Source organism: Tachysurus fulvidraco, chromosome 11 (assembly GCF_022655615.1).
Source record: "Tachysurus fulvidraco isolate hzauxx_2018 chromosome 11, HZAU_PFXX_2.0, whole genome shotgun sequence".
NCBI classification, from domain to species: domain Eukaryota; kingdom Metazoa; phylum Chordata; class Actinopteri; order Siluriformes; family Bagridae; genus Tachysurus; species Tachysurus fulvidraco.
Window position 1 is genome coordinate 5,922,929 of NC_062528.1, and position 19,097 is coordinate 5,942,025.

Below are 19,097 nucleotides of genomic sequence, written 5' to 3' on the forward strand. Positions count from 1 at the left end.
TCAAATGTGGAACAATCACAACACAAAAGACCATAAGCTGAAATGTGTAGCCTACTATCTCTCTCTCTCTCACTCTCTCTCACAAACAGACACAGACAGACACACACAGACCTGTATAAATGTAACAAACCTGTATAAATGTATAAATGAACACGAATATTTTGAGAAATGTTTGTATCCAAACCAATCATGAGCACCATTCACTTCCATAGTAGGAAAAAAGAATACTACACGTATAAAAGTGAATGGGGCTCATTAACGGTTTGTTTACAAAACAATATGTAAAATTAAACTTAAAAATTAACTGTAAACTGCTAAATTAAGCTAACAAAAAACCTGAGGGGCGCAGAGGGGACGCTGCTGCATGTACCTGAGTGGCCCATATATATCCAAATTTGATGTGATAAGTCTCTTTTAATGTCTTGATCTCCCTGTAGCCTCACAGATTGTTTTTTATCCACAGAGGCTTCCACCCAACAAACTGGCAAAGTACACAGACTTAATATTGAGCCACAGAAAGCACAAGTCCTCCTCTTCCGGTGATACTCTTGTGAAAAATGCAAAAATCATAGCCTTCGCTGCCCCATGGTGGGTAACACAAGCAACGCTTGACAAGCTGGTGCTAAATTTTGTATGTGAGGCCAACCAACCATTTTCTGTGGTTGAGACGCCATCCTTCAAGACTTTGATAGAAACCTTGCAACCGCATACAGTAATGACAAGGAAAACGTTATGCACAAGAATTCAAGAAGCTGCAAAACACACGAGCAGCATAATCATCAAAAAGCTGAGTGCTGTGAACTATGTTGCTACCACAACAGACTGCTGGTCTGCCAGACAACATAGCTACTTAGGTGTCACCTGTCATTGGATAGACAACACCTCACTGGAGAGGCACTCCGCTGCATTGGCTTGTAGACCTGTCAAAGGCTCGCACTAGAGGTCTTCACGGGTCCACTTAGATCCGAAAACCCGAGGCCCGACCCGAGACCCGAGCGGGCTCAGGTCTACAAGTTTCACGTGTGCCTCAGACACGGGTCGGGTCTAATAATAGCGGCATCGGGTCTCGGGTAATTTAAAATAAACGTGTCTTTTCCAACCGCTCCTCTGTTTTCCAAGACCGCTTGCGACATCGTGTGGCTGGCGGTAAGCTAATTTTCGTTGAAACAGACCAGTCAATCAATTTGTCAAAAATCCACTCTGTAGCGGTTACTTTAGTGTAGAGTTATGCAACATTCGGGTCCAGTCGGGTTAAAAAAAAATAAAATAGCCGTCGGGTCGGACTCGGGTCTAATTTTTTCGGGTTTGTCTCGGGTCGGGTTTTAATTTAAAAAAAAAAAATCATGCACGTCGGGTTCGGGTAAAAAGTGCTTCGGGTCACTTCGGGTCGGGTACATTTTTTTAGACCCTGAAGGCCTTTAGATTATATGGTGAGGAGAAAGAGGAGGAAGCCACCAATGTGCAAGGGGACAGTGACTCCACCCTTGATGATGCAACAGAAGACCAGAGTGAGTCAGAGGTGGAGTATCAAGATGTGTCTGCTATTCTGGATGACAACACAGGCCTTGAGTACCAACTTCCAAGGCACCAAAAGTGTGCATGTCCCTCTGATGAAGACGACTTCTTTGCATCCATGGAGTTGGGAAGATTCACAGGTAGGAGAGCTGGAGAGGTACCATTCATGTCCTTCCCCTGCAGGTATTGATCTACTCCACACCTTTCCTCACATCAAGAATCTGTCACTCAAAGTCAACACAGGTCTTCCTGCATCTGCAGTGTGTGGGAGACTTTTCAGTCATGCAGGACTCCTGTCCACTGCTAAACGATTCACAGCTTCATAGCAAGACCCTTGAGAGCCAGCTACTGTTGAAGTTTAATAGTGACATCACTGAGTGATTTTTTTTGGTGAAATAGTTTGTTTCTGCATGTTTTCACACACGCACACAAGTTTTATGTTGACCGCTTCCTTCTGGTGTTTTCTGTTCAGCATGCCTGGTATGAAAGGTGTGTCTGTGTTTCCTTCTGTTGTTCTGTCACTGGAGACACACACAGTTTATGAGAATTTATGGGCTGCCTTGTTCTAGTTCTGCCTGGCAAAAAAGAATAAAGGTTTGGAAATTTGTGTTACTTGTGCGTATTTATTTATAAATATGATTTATTATTTATTTATTATTTTATTTATTAAGTACTTGGATTTACCTGAATTATTTTAAGCTATTTTGTAATTAATTAATTTTAATTCATTTTATTGATTGGATGAGCCATAATTTGCCTAAAGATTATTTTGTATTTTTGTCTCTTTGATTGTTGTCGTGTTAAAAAATAAATCAGACGTTACTCAACAGTTACTCAACTGTTGTAATTAAAGTACTCAAGTAATTAACAGTTACTGAGTAGTTTTTTCAGCAAGTACTTTTTTATTCTTATTCAAGTAATTATTTGGATGTCTACTTTTTACATGAGTCATATTATTCTGAAGTAACATTACTTTTACTAGAGTACAATTTTTGGCTGCTCTATCAACCTCTGTCCAAAATAGAGTTTTGTTTACTGTAGCGGGTCCCGACGAGGTCCCCACTGGCACATATATAGATAATCCTGAAACTGAAAATATCAGAAATACTGTTGCTCATTCTCCAGTAACACGGATTATCATTATTTTTAACTTCATTTCAACTTTGCATCTGCAATCATGAATCATTTTCTGTTATTTGTCTGCTTTGCATTGAAGCACAGGTTATATCCACATTTGGATAACATAAAGCTTTATATTCTTCAAAGGTTTGTTATATTTTACAAACATCAAATTATCAACATTGGTATGAAACCAGAAACAAACATTTTCCCTCTAAATCCCATTTTTGGTCTTATATCAATCATGTTTACCCTTTTTCCTTAAAACACCTTACATCGTTGTCCTTTTATCCAAAAGAGTATTTTTGTAATAACTACATTTTATAAGTGTTCACTTTATACAACAGAATCAATCCCATTTGCAGTTAAACTGTATTACATTTGCTCTATAAGAACACTCTGTATCATTATAACATTAACATGCGTGCGCCCATAAACAAGGCCACAGCCATAACTGGTCTTATGTTGTATGTTCCATTAACCTTTTACCCTTTTAACATTGCACTACACACATAGCTGTTTTCCACACACACTAAAATAACCCACGTATTAGCTGATAAACATCTTTAGTCACATAAAAGGTGTGTAACTAACCTGAAAATATCAGAAATATTCCTGAGAAATCAGCGACGCAAGACAACTGTTTCTCATCCTCCAGTAACACGGATTAAGAGCTCATCTTGCTCTGCACCGCTAATTGTCCCAGTGTAACACTGTTCGTGGTTACTGCCACCCTGTGTCCAATTGATGAAGTACGTCATAGTGTCTTTTCCCCGTAATCTCTCATTAGTATTAGGGCTGCACGATTTAGGGAAAATGTCATATGGCGATTATTGAGGTCAATATTGCGATTGCGATATGCGATTGCGATATAATAAACAAATGGTATCATGAGTCAACTTGCTTGGCTCTCAAGGAAAATGCACACACAGATAACTGATAATGCTGAAATTTGTATTTCTAAACTCAAATTAGCAACAACAACAAACAAATGCTAAACGTTTTCAAATTAAAATATTTTTACAAAATAATATTTGCATTACTGTAAACAAGCTTGTTATTGTCTCAATAGTACAGCTAAATATAATAAATAGAACAAAGTCATTTCTATGTTCATGAAAATAAGATATTTTGAACATTCTGTCCAAACAGGGATATTTTACCCGGACGTAACATTTTTGTATAAACTTTCAAAAAGGAATTTGGATATAAATGTGTGGTTCAAACCACTAAAACTGTTTTTGGTCATTTACAAAAACAAAAACAAAGCAACAAACTGGTACTTCCAAATCCTCTTTCTAAAAAGCTCTACTTATCACTTGAGAGGTTCTTTGCCATAAGAACAAGCATATCCACCTTGTCTGGTTTCAGACAGGGGCGATGATTCGATACAACATTACCACTAGTGCTAAAAGCTCTCTCTCTCTCTGATGCAGAGCTTGTTGCTTGTATGCACAGATATTTCTGTGCTAGTTTGAATAGCTTAGGGGAAGTTTATTTTGTGTAACTTCCACCATTTTAGTGGGTCTTCTCCATGGTCTACACTTGGCATGTAAATGTAAGCGTTGAGTTCAGCAGCCACTGCTTATGTAAATTGTACCATGGGATCAAATGTGGTTGATGCTGTTGATGTTGTTGTGCATGTGTTTTCCTTGAAGAAACTGGCCAGAGTTTTCTTCTTGGTTTTAGCAGCAGGTGGATTTTCCACATCCAGGCTATCCTTGTCCATCGCTGCATTGCTTGTTTGGGCTACAGGCTGCTGCTGCTGAATTTCCTGAAACAAATAAAAAATGCACATGATTTAGAAATCTGTTACATAGAATTATAGCCAGTTAAGTAAACATTGTGTTTTCACTCACTATCAACTCAGAGATGACTCAGTCCTTTAAGGTCTGGGTCTCTTCTGCAGAGATGTACTGTGTTCGGAACCTTGGATCTAGGAATGTGGGCATGTTTACAAGGTCCTGTTTCTCGTTGAGGTAGTTCAAAATTTTTGATTTGAGTGATTTAGTCATGTCAGTGTCCTCTTCCACTTCAGCCAGCACTGAGGTATTCAAAATATGCAAGTCCTGGAGTGGGCTGAGAGCTTTGTTGACAGATTCCAGGACCTCCAGGTCCTGCCATGAGGGCAGTAGGTGTTGCACTTTGCGATCTGCAGAGAGAACCTTGGACAAAGCATTTTGCTGCTCCAGGACTCTTGCGATCATTTTCTGAGTAGAACCCCATCGTGTTGAGCAGTCTGTCACCATGGCATGCTCTGGGAGGTTAAGCTCTCTTTGTGGTTCCCACAAAGCAACTCTCTTCTGTCAGACAAAAAGAAATTGTGCATTATCTTTCAGGGCATTTCCTGTGAGTGATAAGACAAAACATTTACTAACTAAAGTGACTAAAAAACATTAATATTTTAATATTCACAATCTGATTAAATGCCCAGTTCCAACCTAAAAGCATAAAAACAGTAATACAAAAATCACAACAAACACTTTAATATTCATATGTCACCACTCTAAGCTATAAATGTTAGAGCAGTAGTAGGCAAATAGCTGTGGCAGATGTGTAATTTATACACAACCCTATACATACGCAGCCCTAAATAAAATAGGCCACTCTTATTAGGATTTGTGGCGCACATAACACTGTATTTAAAATTATGTTATTATGAAATTAACTACCCCAAAACCCCAAATAATAGTATAATATTTTATACTATTGTACTCTTAAAAGTACAATAGTATAAAATAATTGCTATAGCCTAATAACAAAAGATGAAATCTATTTAACTTACCGATGGCCAGATGAAGTCTTTGCCCAAAGCACTGGAACCTAGTCCACTGATTAAGCTCCACCGCTTTGACAACGTTAGTGCCGTTGTCTGTTGTTATGGCAACCTGACGGTCCTCACGGAGGTCCCATGCAGCAATGCCTCTCTCAAGCCCATGGCTATGTTCTCTCCCGTGTGGTCGTCAGGGAAATAGGATGTTTGCAGGCAGCGGCTTTTCAGTTCAAACTCCTCGTCAACAAAGTGCACAGTTAGGCTAATGTAGGGTTCAGTTGTTCTGCTTGACCACAGGTCCGTAGTTGTTGAAAAGAACGTCAACATAGCCATTTCCAGTTTAACCTCGCCACGACATTTGTTGTAAAACTCAGGGATTGCAACTTGAGAGAAATAGTTCCGCGAGGTCAGCTGGTACCTCTTGTCCAGTGTGCGGATCATTTTCTGAAATCCGCCCCTGCTAACGGTGTATATGGGCAACATGTCTCCTGCCAAGCAGTGCATTACAGATTGTTCTTGTTCTTACAGGTCTTACAGATTGTTATTTTTGTTCAGTTGTTTCTTTACTAATCTGGGCTTTTACCTTCATGCATTCATCATTCTCTTCTCTGTGCTGTTTCAGCATTCTGCGTCATATAATCACACAGGCTTGATATTGCGATTGCAATATGATTAGTCGTGCAGCACAAATTAGAATTCTATTATATAAATAATAAAATCACATGCCATTGCAATAGAAGGAAAGGAAACAAAAATAATAATCTCAACAAAACTTATTTTGTGAGTGTCACATTACATTAAATATTTATAAAATATAGAATGATGGAAGCATAGTACACAATACTAAGAGAAGTATGAAACTTCTAACACTCATTTAAGCATTCATGTCTATATGACACACCAAAGGTTATAAAGCGCAAAGCAGCATCAGATGATGACGACACAGACAAAATACCTACTGAACAAAAAGCAAGTGTTCAAGACACCTATGGATGTATTAGCTGGGAGCCAAGCATTTGCCACTCTCGGAGACTGTGGAGAGTCAGCTTGAAAAAAAGAAGAAATGAAGACGTTTAAGAAGAACTACAGTACAGATGGTGTGAAAAAACTAGTCAAGTGCACCTACTACACCCAGCGTAAAGACATCAACAAAGGGGGCGCTGTCTAGCTTGTCATGGAGTAGGACATGGCGTTAGGAGGCTCCGGTGGACTATTGTTATAATTGTTATTATTTCGAGCTTTTCACTTTTGTTTTTGCTCTTAATCCCTCGGTTTACCTTCGTTGCTTGGATATTTGAATGAAGAGGTAATTATGATGTCTGGTAAAACTACTTAGACCCGTAGCACGACTCAGTCGCAGTTGCGGCCTGGTGCAACAGTTGAGACCTCGCCTTCGCATTATTCGCGTGTGAAGGGCCCATCGTGTCACAGGCAGCTTCTAAAGCTGATATTGACTCATTAAATTCAGAGCTTCTGTCCTTTTTGAGGTCTGAAATCACAGAGGTTTTTAAGGCCGAACTATGTACATTGGAACGTACATTGGGAGACGATTTATTAACAATAAATTCGGAGCTGCAGGCAGTGAAGGTGCAGCTGTCCAGCGATAAAGCTGCGAATGAGGCTCAGTGCGGGAACTAAAGGGCAGCCTGGTTGAGATGGAGCGCTCACTTTCTGTTCGCACCATAAGTTGCTGTAATGCAATGTAACATGCAACGTCTTACTGCTGAGTTCAATAAACTGGAGACCAAATGCGATGATCTAAAAGCTAGGTCATGGCGCGATGTCCAGATAATCTGTGTTCCTGAGGGTCCCAATAGCTCCACTTTTGCGAGTGTTGCCGTGCTGTTGAAGGAGGCACTGAGTCTGGAAAAGGAGCCGGTTCTGGACAGGTCACATCGCACTAGCCATTGTGGCCAAATTTCACTATCATAGTGAGTGTCTTGATGTCGTACCACGCACTTAGTTTGATTCATAAATGCTTGGTCAATTTATTTTGGGAATTTATTTTTCTCTAGGAACTTGTTTATATATTTATGTAGACCGGGGATGAGTATCCATGAACCAGATATAGTCTGCTGAAGCCTTCTTTTTGTTCAGGATAGGCTTGTTCTCCATGTCCACTGATCGCTATATTTGGTATTACCAATGAGTCAGTATAACTGAGTTCTGTACACAAAGATGTTTTAGCCTTCTCATCTTCACTGGAACACTGGAAAGCAATACCACCAAGAGATGTCCCTCCATCTCTCAGTGGTTTAAGGATTTGATGTTTTTTCTTAAGTGAGAAAATAAAATATACACTGAGGGGTTCTACTGACACATTTTTTTGCAAGTGGCAACCTGTTATTTCTTAATTTTGGAGACTACGGGTGTTACCCGATTAAAGTACTAATTCAGTCAAAAATTTGACTGTATGCATAACCTTTCATCCGTTCCTTCAGTTGTTTTAACAGGGGGATGTTGGGTGTTTGTGCGTGCGTGTGTGTGTTTGTATCTTTGTCTGGGGGTTTGTTTTTGTTTTGAGTGGTGGGGTGGGGGTGCTTGCTCTTTGTTGTTTAAAAAAGGAAAATGGAGAATTTCTGTATACATTCTTGTATTTGTGATTGTTGATTTTTCAATTTAAAAAAAATAAATAAATAAAAGCATCAACAAAGGGGCAAGCATCCAGAAACTATGCCAGGAATGTCCCTTTCTCTTCAATGAAGATGGTATGCCGGCACATTTCCAAGAGCTGACTGGTGTGAATCTGATGGAAACCTTCCTTGCCAATGTAGACAAAAAAGGGGCACGTCTGCACGCACTGGCTCATTTTGATGAGAAGGAAGAGCTTCTGTTCCACTGTGTTGAGACGACAAGCCTTGCAGAGGATGTTCAGATGGAGAAAGTGCCAACGACACCCTTCATTATTGTTTGTGGTAAGTAAATAGAACAAAATTCAACTGTTTTTTCTGATGTAACTGCAATGTTATTGTACTCTTGGCTTGTTTAGTTTTGTTATATCATTTCCCACAATTTGTATAACATTTTCTGTAGTTCAGAGGACTTCAATACATTCAGTCATTTATTAATTCTCGCACACATTCGCTAGCTTACGTTCTGAAACACTGGCTAACACAACCTCAGAAGCTCAGCCAGTAAGATGATTCATCCTATGATATATGTAACTACTGAAAATGGATCCTGCCTTAATTGGTAATAAAAAAAAAAACTAAATACATGGCTTGATTAATTATTGTGCCAAATATAGCATCCAAAAAAGAAACTTTACCAACGTATTTTATTATACACTGACATATATCAATATTTATCATTTTCAGTTTTAATTTAAAATTAGCACTATTATTTAACTTTACCTTTTATTTCCAATCTTATTGTTTAATAATTACTTTCCTTTTTATGTAATATTTTTATTTGGCATATTAATTAGGCAAGGCAAGGCAAGGCAAGTTTATTTGTATAGCACATTTCACACAGAGGTCATTCAAAGTGCTTTACATAGAAATTAGAAAACAGTTTATAAAAGAGAAAAATAAATATATATGAAAAATAAGAAACACGATAAAATCATAACAAAAACAAATAACAATTAAAGAAAATAAATGTGATTTTAATAAAAATAGTTTAAAATGTGTTAAAAAGAATAAAACAGGAGTAAAAGTGATTTGGATAAAAAGTGCAGTCAGTGTGAAGCAGCACAGCACTCATTCAGTAAATGCAGCGTTAAACAGATGTGTTTTTAATCTCGATTTAAAAGTGTCTACTGTTGAAGCACATCTGATCTCTTCTGGAAGCTGATTCCAGCTATAGGTGGCATAATAACTAAATGCTGACGCACCTTGTTTTGAGTGAACCCTTGGTATCTCTAACTGACCTGATCCTAATGATCTGAGTAGTCTGCTTGGTTTATATTCAATTAGCATATCTGTAATGTATTTCGGTCCTAAGCCATGAAGTGATTTATAAACCAGTAACAATACTTTAAAATCTATTCTAAATGTAACTGGAAGCCAGTGTAAGGACCTGAGGACTGGAGTGATGTGCTCAGATTTTTTGGTTCTGGTCAGCAACAATTCTGGCAACAGCGTTCTGTATGAGCTGCAGCTGTCTAATGGTCTTTTTGGGGATCCCAGTAAGGAGTCCATTGCAATAATCCACCCTGCTGGTGATGAAAGCATGAACAAGTTTTTCTAAGTCCTGTCTTGAGACAAAACATCTAATTCTGGCTATATTTCTGAGATGGTACAGTAGTAAGCTGATTTGCTTATCGCTTTCACATGACTACTGAAATTAAGGTCAGACTCTAAAATGACACCAAGATTTCTGACTTTATTTTGTGTCTTTAGACCCCTAGAGTCAAGGTGTGTGTTAAGCTTGAGAGTTTCATCTTTATTTCCGAATACAATGACTTCGGTTTTGTCTTTGTTTAACTGGAGGAAGTTTTGACGCATCCAACTGGTAATTTCATCAATGCAGTTACATAGAGAATCAATGGGGCTGTAGTCATTAAGGGACAGGGCTAAGTATATCTGGGTGTCATCTGCATAGCTGTGGTAAGCAATTTGGTTCTTTTTCATTATTTCACCAATTGGGAGCATATACAAATTAAAGAGAAGCGGTGCAAGAATTGAGCCCTGTGGGACTCCACATGTCATGGATGTCCACTCAGATTTATGGTTACCTATGTTCACATAGTAACCTCTTCCTTATATTTGAGGACCATCCCCCTTTCTATCAGGCCATTTTTATTTGTTTACTACCAATATTGGCAGGGTCCATCCTCCAATTTGTTTCAAGTATCTGCATTATACAGTATACTGTATATAACTGACATTGAAGCCCCTGTTATTAGCCCCTGTAGAATTTTTTTTTAATTATTATTCCCAGGTTCCTCCTGCTTCGTTGCTGAGACATTCATGTTGAGCATAGACAAGAAGATTGTCAACGACCACATCACAACCTTCACCTCCACCATCTGCCTAATGTTTGGCAGTTATTACTGCTTTAACCCTTCTGCAGACCTGGAGTCTATTTGACTACCTTCTGCTCTATGTTTATGTTCTGTAAAGCTGCTTTGAGACAATGTATATTGTAAAAAGCACTATACAAATAAACTTGAATTGAATTGAAACATATTTGCCTGAAATTTACCAGGATTGTTCCAAATAATGAACTTTGCAAGTAAAATTAATTTTGTCTATTTTTGTTAACTATGTGTTCGTAAAATAAATACATTCCTCCTCAATTCATCCTGAGTCAATTTGACTCGGCCACATTTAGTGGGGCAATAGGTCACACTTTTGCCCTTTTCAGCACAATGAACATACATGCAGACACAAAAATGCACACATAAAATGTCCACTAACACATGCACCCAAAACACACTCACACACCACACACAAACACACGCACGCACACACGCACACACTGGGCATTGCATTTCATTAGGCCTCAAGAAAAAAAAAGCCACACATTTGTAAATATTTCATACTTTTGATATGCCTTAGAGTAGCAAAACAGAATATGATCTACCGAAATGATGCTACACACGCACACACACAGTCAAACAGTGTTCAAAGCATTGGACATTGCATTTCAATTGGCCTCCAGACAAAACAAAAGCTACACATTTGTAAACATTTCATACACACACACACACACACACACACACACACACACACACACACACACACACACACACACACACACACACACACACACATACAGGCACATACACACGTGCGCACACACACACACACACACACACACACACAAATTGGGCATTGAATTTTATCAGGCCTCCAGAAAAAAAAAAAGCTACACATTTGTAAATATTTCACACTTTTGATATTCCTTTGCCTAGCAGAGGGCAAAATATGATCGACTGAAATGATACTACACACACACACAAACAAGCATCGGGCATTGCAATTAATTAGGCCTCAAGAAAAAAACAAAAGCTACTCATTTGTAAATATTTCACACTTGTTAATCTGCATTTGTCCACACACACACACACACACACACACACACACACACACACACACACACACACACACACACACACACACACACACACACAGAGTTTATGAATTTAGTTGCATCCGGCAGCTTTGACCTGGGGATGTTTGACATACACCAGCCTTTGGTTATCCAAAATAATATTTAATAATTTCTGCTTATTTTACTCAAACACATGGCATAATTTCATGAGGTTTATTGTTTATAAATTAAATATAATAAAAAGGATAAGAGGTGTAAAGGAAGTTTAATAAATTATGCCATGTTTTTGAGTGGGGTTTGTGTGTGTGTGTGTGTGTGTGTGTGTGTGTGTGTGTGTGTGTGTGTGTGTGTGTGTGTGTGTGTGTGTGTGTGTGTGCGTGTGTGTGTTTTTTTGACCTGGAAAAAAGCAGGTTTTATTATTTACTGACATTAAAAATGGTCAAAATGGTTTCAAAATGGTTTGTGCCTCTATAGTGAAAATAATTCAAAAATTCTGTTGTTTTTTTTACTAGAAAATTAGGCATTTTGCATATTAATGAGGTTTATTATACCAAATATTACAAAAATCTTTGCAAAGTATATGTTAATATGTTGTAATCAAGTTATACAAAAAAGGTGAAAAAAAGGCTATCATATATACTTCATTTTAAGCAGTCAAAACAGACAAGGTCAACTTGACTCAGCGCTACTAATTTGCGTAGGAATTCAGACGAGGTTTGCAGAAGGGTTAACATACACTACCCAGTGGAACTACGATCAACACTGGAGTTTCTCTTTATCGGTAAAATTTCTGTTTTTATGGACACCTTTTTTGGATTTATCAAACGTATCAATTTGATATCCCATCACGGGTTGTTAATTTTCTCAATCTTTCTCTCACTCTTTTTTCCCCATAAAGGTGTTTCTTTTCCATAAATACTGAGAAAGGCACCAAGGTTGAATCCAAGAAGAAAAAAAGTGTTCTCAGTCAATACCGGAGTCCTCACGCTCATCTCAGAGATTGCTGACCATAAGTGGATCTAGTACTACCCCTCTTGTTGTGGAAAATGTGATCAAGGGGTGTTACAGACTCTACAGATATTTTTGTTGTTGAAACAATTATTACACTTCTGAATGTCAGTGAAAAGTTTTTAACAATTTGGAGCTTTACTAAAGAAGACTTGTTAAAGTACCTGTTAAATTTTTTTGCTTGTTAGTTCCAGGAATTGCTTAGATTATAATTTTCCTACAGTAATTGTGCATTCTAATGACGTAAAAAGGTGGCTTGTATGTATATCACTAGCTAGCATTTTGTAAATCAAAAACTTCTGTAAAGTTCTCAAAAAAGTGTAAAGTTTTTTGTTTTCCTTTTTTTTTTCAATTACATGATGCAGTTTGAAGATGTACAGTTTCCGCTATATTGCACAGTTCTGTGCATAAAATAAGTCAAAGTAATGACAAAGTAATGAGTAATGAAACACTGTTTTTTGCACAATTTGAAGAGAACTCATTGAGACAGTCCTTGGTGATTTGAGTGAAATGTTAAATATTTGATGTTCACAACTTCATAGATGGTAAATAAAATACTTTATTTGAAATATAAGGTGGACATTTGTCTTGCATTTATAAATTTTAATAAATTAATGCATTGTGTATTAAATTTACAGAATAGACTGATTAAAAGAACTCCTTCTGAAAAAGGTAACTACTAGGCAGGCTTAATACTTTACTTGGACTTAAAAATTATTTGTATGCATGAAATGAGGTAGTAGCTGATAATTCATTGTGAAATAACCAGCAAAAGGTGATCATATTTCATATATTCCATCAGGCAAACCCTTTGATAGCTCATGAAAGTTTTCCATGTCATCTTAATCATAATTATTATTCTTAATCATAATTATTAAAAAGGGTAAACTGCAAAGCATTTTTTTTTATAAATTCTGGGAATTTTTACAGAATAAAATTGTATTGTATTTTATCATTTTTGATAGTAACTTTTACAGGGAATATATGTTTTTTGTGGCACAAACTTTTATAGGTTGTTTTCTTGTTCATTTTAAGGAAAAACATTGGTTTTTCCTGAAGTTAAAACTTTTTCTTTTACAGTAAAACATTGACAACAATGACAATGCCTGCCAACCGTAAAAGAAAATAATGTTTACCCGTCATTTTACGGTGGAATTCATGCAACCCTAGCTGTCAGCGTTTTACCGTAGAATCTACGTTTTTTGTTTTTTTTTACAGTGTGTATATAAAATATCATCATTAACATACATGGTAATGACATTAAGTATAAATACATTCAGCATGGTACATTAAACTGTGCTGGTGATTTCATATTATATATTTAATTACCATATTTTTTCAACATTAAAATAAATGTTTTACATGTAAAAAAAAATGATAAATTATTATAAAATAAATTATTACATTTACACTGAATCCTCTATCAATAAATACATCCTGATACTGGTTCACTACGACATGATCTAAGAATATCATTAGTCTAAAAACTTTTATTATAGTATTTTAAGTGTTCATTAAAGTACTTCAGAAAGACTTAATACTTCAGTTGTAATTTGAAGACAACTGATGACTCGGACATCTACTCGGACATCTAGGGGAAGTCCATTTCATCACCTAGTTGTGGGAACAGAAAATGCTTTGTTATAAGTGCCAAAATCTTCCCTTGGTTGATGCATAAATTTTTTTGCGTTCTTGCCCCTGCCAAAAATATTAGCTATCCCACTATGCATTGAGTTTTCATGTATTTTAATGAAAACCAATTCACTTCTATAATTGTCCAATAATTTTTTACGGTACAAACAAACAAAACCCAGTTATTTGCTGTAAAATAAACAATGTAAATTGTACAGTGTACAAAAGATAAACCCCAGTGACAAGTATACTTTAATAGAATTATAAGAAATGTGAATATGCTCACCTCTGAGTTTATAGAAAACAAGACTAAATACGATCACAGGCAGAATAAATATTCCAACTCCAGCAGCAATGTAGTACCAGGAGAAATTCAAACCTGCAACCAAATAATGGCCATAATTTCAGCATTGGGAAAGTAAATCCAATAGACCATTGCTATATCTGCAATATACAGACAGCATGAGGCAGTTGTTTATATATACTGTATATATATTTCTTTATATTATTTATTTCTGTCATCTGTGAAATAGTACATGTAAAAGGTTGTGAAGGTAATGAAAATGAATGAGGTGAGTTATTTATTCTATTATACTTTGGTATATGGAAAAAAAATAATCAAAAATCATGAAAGGGCAAAATGGACAAATAAATCACAAATGCAGCTGTCTTTAAGTTTGTCTGTATAATAGTTTGCCACATTGTTAATTAATTAGCATATCAACTTACTGTATACTTTATTCTATTCTAATTAGCTGGTTTCCTACAACAAATTTAGTTTAGGTAGACAACATTTAATTTGAAAGACTTTTCACCATCCCAAGTGTTACCTTCTGTCAAGAGCTTTACTTCAACTCTCTGGCATTCCTGGCTCAGCTGACAGCAGTACATGCCCATGTCAGAGGCTTGGAGCTGATGAACGAGGATGGAGAAGTTTCCTCTATAGAATAGGTAGGGGAATACTATTATTTTTCCATCCCTAGGATCATCAAATTTGACGGTTCCATTAGGCCCGATGTTCAGGAGGCTGGAATTATGGCTCCATTTTGCTTCCTTGGTTTCATTACTGATCAAAAGGGTGCATGGGAGCAACATCTGCGAGCCCAGCTGAATGTTTAGAGTAATGTTCCTACATGACTGTAAGCAGTGTGATCCTGAAAGATAATGGAGAGCAACATTCTGCTAATCAAAAATTCAATTCAGAATGTGCTTGTCACACACAACCATTCACAAGTTAACAGTCATAAGGACACATATAAGGACACATTTTATTTAAACATACATTTTTTTGATTATCTTTAATGTATCACTAAGATAAAAGTAGAATTTTCCACTCACCACTTGGCACAAGTGCACTGAAAATCATTAAACACCGAAGAAGGTATTTCACACGCATGTCCTATACCCACACAACTTTACAATGAAATGTAAGAAGCACAGAAATACATAACTGTCCTCTGTCATTTCCTGAAACACACCCACCTTTAAAATATATGTGGACACTTGCTAAAATATAATATGAAACCTGTTTATCACATTTCTGTTTGAATTATGCTTGTTATACTCCTAACAAAATCCCAGGCATCGTATTTATTTATTTTATTTTTTTTAACAAATTAATCACTATAATTTCTCCTTTTGGCAGATTATGAGAGGCTGAGCTCAAATGCTCAGAGACAATATTACACCTAGATTGTACAAACAAAACCACATCCTGTCATGCAGAAAGGTCAATTCAATCTATACCTATATCCAGAACAGCAAGTAAATAGTTTTCTCATAAGATAAAACACTGTTTCTAACAATTTAAAGATGTATCCATTTTATTTGATTACCTGCTTGTGCTGTATAACATAATTAGTTTTCATAATTTATACTGTAATTAATAATTTAATCATAATTTATCATATAATACTTATTTATTTGGTTACTAAACATTTCATGGTGACTGTAATGGAGAACTGTTTTTCAAAAGTTAACTGTTCTGCCTAAAACTCAACATTTAAATCACAACATTTAGATTATAAAATGACCAAGATATCTGTTAAATGCACACCCTGCATTCACTTCAGCTTTGTAGCAAAGAAGTGCCAAAAACCCCTCAACCACATTGTCCATTATCAACCACTATTTGCATTAAATGCCATGTAACATTTTACTTGTTACTTCTTCTGCAACAATAAACATTATTTTAATTTGTACTAGTTATTAATAATTATATATTATTGTTTGTACAGTATATTGACTTGCTCCCCTGCCCCTATTATAAAACGCTTATTAATACAAATACAAATTAATAACACATATTAAGTACAAAAAGGCCTATTCAGAAACTCTCTAAAACTCTGTTTCTCTAAAACAACAGTGCTTAAGAAAAAGCAAAGAAGTTCTTTTTCTCCTTCCTTCAGCTTATTAGAGGGAGGTACATATAATGAGGTACATGCTACCATCCAGCATGAAGTATTGTTATTTCAATTCAATTCAAGTTTATTTGTATAGCGCTTTTTACAATAGACATTGTCTCAAAGCAGCTTTACAGAACAAAAACATACAACGGAAGGTAAAGGATAATAAGGAATCATATAAATAATTTAAAAAAAAAATCAAGATTTTTTTTTTATCGCTATATGGTGCCTCCCAGAAAACAATGCACAGTGGGCAAGTGCATCAAGTGGGTAAATATCAGTGGACTATTTTATGTTGTTACTGACCCATTTGGGGACTGTAGGTAAATGAAACCCCACATTTTAGACAAACAGGGGCGCTAGTGAGCCACTTAAGAGACACATGTAGCGTCTTGTACCAGTCATTTTAGATTTCATGTCCCAGGCACCCTAAATTTCAACATCTACTCCTCAATTAACCGATGAGCAACCCAGTTTTACACCCACACCTGGCTCCAGAATGTCTGGAGTCTCCACAAAGACCAGATAACTCCATGCGGCTCATTGGGGCCAGCAAACAGAACACACACACACACTCACACACTACTAATAAAACCCAAGATAAGGTACTCTAAGGTTCTCATTCTTATAACCCTTTTTGTAATGTGTTTCTTCTTTTAAGGCTTGCCTGACTTAAAATTATTTGCTCCTTAATTTCCTGACAAGGGTGTATTTTATTCATGTGTCAGAAAACAACATTGTATTTTAAAATCCGTTATACTCTATCATCATATCTTACTGATCATGGCATGTTAATGTATACCTGTTCTAATGCTGTATGACCCTTTAAGGTCTGATGTCAATATATACGAAGCTATCGTTTTCTTTTTACTTCCCTAATGAAAGTGCATCTTGTTTATGTTTCATTTTTGTTTCTTTGCCTTTATCTTTGCCTTGATTAATGATCTATGTATGTAATGTACCGCTGCCTTCATACCGTCATTACCCTTCATGTTTAGTATCCAAATGACCACAAAATTATCGGTTACTCATTTTTCAAAGCACTGGTGTATTTTATTTGAGCACGAAAGGCGCCATACCATCTTAATACACCCTGGATCAAACTTTAAAGTCATCTAAAAGTCTGATAGCTAAACCACGCCCACAGACACCTGAAACAAAGGGAGTTTTTCCCTTCAAAATCCTGACCGAAGTATTGGTCATCTCCCCACAGATGGGTGGAGTTCGCGACCTTTAAATTGTCAGAAACACCACTAATCCGTGGTCAGACTTTCGGAACAGCTTCAAGACGACTCCATCTTCCTTCAACGAAGTTCCAGCAAGCTTCACTTCCAAGAACGACAACTGCTCTGATCTTCAGGAGAACTTGGAAGAACGTCTGACCCCACCCTAACTGACTTTTCAGAGATTTCTCTGTTGCATCCGGACTCTTGTTCAGTAAGCCAATGCAAGTAACCGTTTCCTTTACCAACCAATTTAGATGCGTAATTTTAAGTAGGAATCTTTCATTGGATCTTAAGGTGAATTTAAGTTCTGTGACGATTTCCCAGTTAGGGTGTGATTAATTTTGAAGTTTAAGCTTGCCATTCCTTTCCTTCCTTTCTCTAGTTTCTTCTTTCCAGTCTCTTCCTCCCTTTCCCCAATTTTAATTTCTTTTGTTTTATTTTATTTTCATTTTCGTTTTCCCTATTTCTTTTGTTTGTTTGTGTAGTTAGTTTTATGTTGTGTTTGTCTCATTCATTAAATGTCATAATTTTGAGCCACAGGTGATTTGTCTCTGAGTATCACTCACAAATTAAGGTACCTGCAATATCTGGTCTGAACTACATGCTCTATTAAGTTAATTTAATTTAAATTACGGTATACAGTAAAAGGAAAGCGAATCTTTCTTGGCCGGGAAGATAAACCTTCATAGAATTAATAAAGGTTACACGGCCTGTTCGCCGGACGAACAGACCAAATAAGCGTAACGTTAATTCCAGTACCGTTAATTTCAACTTGGGTTAAAATATTTGGAAGTCACTATAACACGTTATAGTTGCTTATAAATATTTACCTTGCTTCGCGAGCCTAAATCGCTACAACACCTATTTTATTTAAAAGTATTTAAAGAGTATTTAAAAGTTCATTGCATGCAACTGTGAAAAAATCCACTTTTGTGACTGACACACTTCCTGGGGCCTGTTGGTGGCGCTATACCCGGGACTCACAATAAGCACATCGATGCGATCGGAATCCTTGGCCGAACATACACATGCACGTCATCCCAATAAGACATTTTTTGCTTTAGATATTAGACATTTCCTGTTTCTCTGAAATTTCTAATTAGTTGCCTCGCCATGGCAGCACCGTTCGAGATATCAAAAATCCCTTCGGAATTTAGCAAGTGCAATGTCTTGGCATCATGTTCACCACGTTTGATGTCAATCGCATGAATTCCCTAGGAGGACTATTTAAAAGTTCACCGCATGCAATTATGTAATAATCCAAAATGGCCGACTTCCTGTTGGGCGGAGCTCATAGTTTAGCGCGCGAAAGTTGTTTGGGTCGATGAGATCTATATGCGTACCAACTCTCGTACATGTGTGTACATAATTGCCCAATCTGTGCACAAATGTTTGTTTTTGCATTACGGGGGCGCAACA